Source organism: Mytilus galloprovincialis, chromosome 1 (assembly GCF_965363235.1).
Source record: "Mytilus galloprovincialis chromosome 1, xbMytGall1.hap1.1, whole genome shotgun sequence".
Lineage (NCBI taxonomy): Eukaryota > Metazoa > Mollusca > Bivalvia > Mytilida > Mytilidae > Mytilus > Mytilus galloprovincialis.
In genome coordinates this window covers 14475878-14479702 of record NC_134838.1, presented here as the reverse complement: position 1 = coordinate 14479702, position 3825 = coordinate 14475878, and the positions used below count along the sequence as shown (strand labels likewise).

The 3825-nt window shown below is 32.6% G+C and overlaps 1 pseudogene; it reads left to right on the top strand.

Moving 5' to 3' along the window:
* The first annotated feature begins 437 nt into the window (after nt 1-437).
* LOC143066391 (protein CLN8 pseudogene) lies at nt 438-2906 on the top strand (annotated as a pseudogene).
* Nucleotides 2907-3825: the final 919 nt, after the last annotated feature.

The following is a 3825-nucleotide window of genomic DNA, read 5'->3' as shown; positions in this document are numbered from 1 at the left end:
CACATTTTTAATCAAGTGAGCAATTTAATTTATAATTTAAATGTTGTTCAAAAACAAATATTAGAAACTTAGTAAAGTTATATATTTTACTGTCAAAAAGACAGGCATAATTCAGATATTTGTAATTTTAGAAGTTCGGTTATTGTAAGCTTATAAAAACACCAGGGGTAAAACCTGAATATTTAAATTCAGTTTCCTATATTTTTAGGATCACTGTATTGGTTAAAGTTGAAACATGATACATTGTTTTATAAATATACATTAATTTGTGTCTATTCTTTTCTCTACATTGCAATCAAAGATTTGATTGCATTCAAATCATTGTAATCATTTGTACCACTGAATTTAACTTGTGATTATTCTGCCTGTAATGGGCGTCTTTAATTGACAATAAAATATATTTGATTTGATTTGATTTGCTTCAGGGTGTCATAATTGTACAGAATTTGTTGAATATCGGGTACACATGGCCTTATTTGTTGATAAACTGACCAATGTAATGTCCAAAAGTCAACACTGATATAATTGTGTAAGCAAGATAACCTGGTAAACCATTCTGTGGCAGTGAGGTTAATAACCAGCAGGATAATTAACATCTTCTTAATGACCAGTTGATTAACATACAAAGCGCACCTGGTTTCAGAGATTTTCAATTCAACAGGTATTTGTTTTCGGACAATTTTCCTTATAGTAACTTTTAACTTCAAAGTAAATAGTGCGAGCAATTTTTAGAGTTTTAACTGAATTGAAAATCTTCAATAAATTAGATTTTCAATTCAGTTAAAACTCTAAAAATTGCTCGCACTATTTTCAGAGATTTTCAATTCAACAGGTATTTGTTTTCGGACAATTTTCCTTATAGTAACTTTTAACTTCAAAGTAAATAGTGCGAGCAATTTTTAGAGTTTTAACTGAATTGAAAATCTTCAATAAATTAGTTTCTTATATATACAAAATAAATTTATCGTTTGCATTCGTTCCTCAAACTGCTTTCTTTGTTAATAAAACCCCAAACTACTATATTGTCTAGTTTTACCCAACACAAACATCATTTAATCTGTTATACAAAGATATATTGCTGCAAACTTTTTTCTACAGGTACGTTACAGCGGATTCCATTGAGTGTGTAGCCAAAGGTAATATCCGTGAAGTCATTGTTAAGTTAGGTTAACTATCCTACTTTAAGAATAGACTAGTCCGACAGAAAACCAATCGTCCTGTCTGTTGGACTATGCTACTTCGAAAGGAGGGTAGTATACCTGAACTTTAATGACTTCACGGTTCAGCTAACAAGCAAGCTAACCAAAGATATTACCTTTCGCTACACACTCAATGGAATCCGCGGTAATTTAATCCAAAGGGTACCGTTTGTGGCGCAGAAGTTTTGTTTTATAACTTCATATGAAAAGCAAATAAAAAATGACAATTTTTGCTGTGGCACTATACATATTTTGCCTGTATAGCCATTTCATATCGCCGTCGTCACTTACATTGTAGAAACAAATACACGTCATTTTGAAAGGATTTATTACTAAAATTTGAAATTCAATGCCAAAACATCATAAATTTGTAATGAACATGCATTTGAACTTGATTTATTTATATAAATGTCTTAGATCTTTCGAAATAATTCATAATTTGTAATGAACATGCATTTGAACTTGATTTATTTATATAAATGTCTTAGATCTTTCGAAATAATTAAAAAAAAAACAAAAAAAAACATTAAATACAGTTTTGGAGTTTGCTAGTTACAAAAAATAAACAAATACATGTTACAAGTCTCTTTTATTACAGCTCCTGATATTCAGCATGGAAATCTTAGATCACATAATACCAGGGGTCACCGAAGTTGAATTCCGCAGACCATCGGTAAAGCTGTTTTGTATCTTTATTTCAGTAATTTTCTTTATTTGTGTGTTTGGATTTTCACATTTCATGGGGATATTATTTAAAACGTACAGAACCCTGGATAAGAAGGAACAGATATTTTGGAATCTGGCAATAGTGCGAGCAGTTTACGGAATACTTTGTACGGTAATTGGAATCTGGTCATTTTTTATCGACAGTGAACTAGAAAAAGATATTGTCTTCGGAACGACGCCAACAAGTTATTTTGCGCTTACTGCAACTGTTGGATTTTTTTGTTTCGAATGTCTGGCTGTTTCAATATCAGATATAGTGTATAAAAGGTTCAGTATTTTATTGAATATTCACCACTGGATATCGCTTGTTGGATTTTCCATCTTGCTAATAGAAGACAGCAGCCATTATTTCGGCACGAGAGGCCTCTTATTAGAAATGAGCACTCCATTTTCCGCCGTATGCTGGATATTTCTCAAAGCTGGAAAAGCAGACACATTGTTTTGGAAAGTTAACCAGTTTTTACTGGTTCATTCGTTTCATTTAAGATCCGTAGTCGAATGTTCAATTTGGTACGTTACTTACAAACACTGGAATATAATATGGGAAACCATGCCAGTTGCTTTCTTTGTTTGTTTGTATACACAGCTAACTCTGGTGACCTTCTGGATGACTCCGTATTGGACGTACAAAAAGACTGTTCAAATGATAACTCCCGTGGATTGGAACTTTGAAGATGTTAAAACAAAGACAAAGACATCCTAAAGACTATAATAACTATACAAGTCAGGCTCCCTTTTGCAATTAACTTATATGCAACGAGGACGTTGCGACAAATGAAAGAGATTATTTTTTCACAATACAAGTAGCCTCTGTTTTTCACTTTCACGAATAGAATTAAATATATTATTGTCATTCAAACAAGTGAGATGTCTGTGGCAAACTAAAAACCCGCACAAAGTAAACAAGAATCATTATATTAACGCAAACTTCGGATATGTAGAAAAAAACATAAATAATTTTGCCACTTCTGTCATCGGTTCTTATAACTGCCTCAAACAGGTGTAGATCATTTTGAAATGTCCTATTGAAACCGTGCTAAACGATTTAGTAATTTGATTCCTACATTCCTTTAGGACTAAATGTTCCTCGTTTGCAAATTTTAAAGGCCTATTTTCTCTATGGACCATAACATATCGAATCTTCTCTAGAAATCTTAACATATCGAATCTTCTCTATGGACCATAACATATCGAATCTTCCCCAGAAACCATAACATATCAAATCTTCTCTCTGGACCATAGAATATCGAATCTTCTCTATGGACCATAACATATCGAATCTTCTCTATGGACCATAACATATCGAATCTTCTCTAGGGACCATAACATATCGAATCTTCTCTAGGGACCATAACATATCGAATCTTTTAGAAATCATTACATATCAAATCTTCTCTAGGAATCATAACATATCGAATCTTCTCTATGGACCATAACATATCGAATCTTCTCTATGGACCATAACATATCGAATCTTCTCTAGAAATCTTAACATATCGAATCTTCTCTATGGACCATAACATATCGAATCTTCTCTAGAAACCATAACATATCAAATCTTCTCTAGGAATCATAACATATCGAATCATCTCTAGAAACCATAACATATCAAATCTTCTCTATGGACCATAGCATATCGAATCTTCTCTATGGACCATAACATATCGAATCTTCTCTAGGGACCATAACACATCGATTTCTTCTCTATGGACCATAGCATATCGAATCTTCTCTATGGACCATAAAATAGCGAATCTTCTCTAGCGACCATAACATATCGAATCTTCTCTATGGATCATAACATAGCGAATCTGCTCTAGGAACCATTTAACATATCGAATTTTCTCTAGGGATCATAACATATCGAATCTTCTCTAGGGACGATAACATATCGAATCTT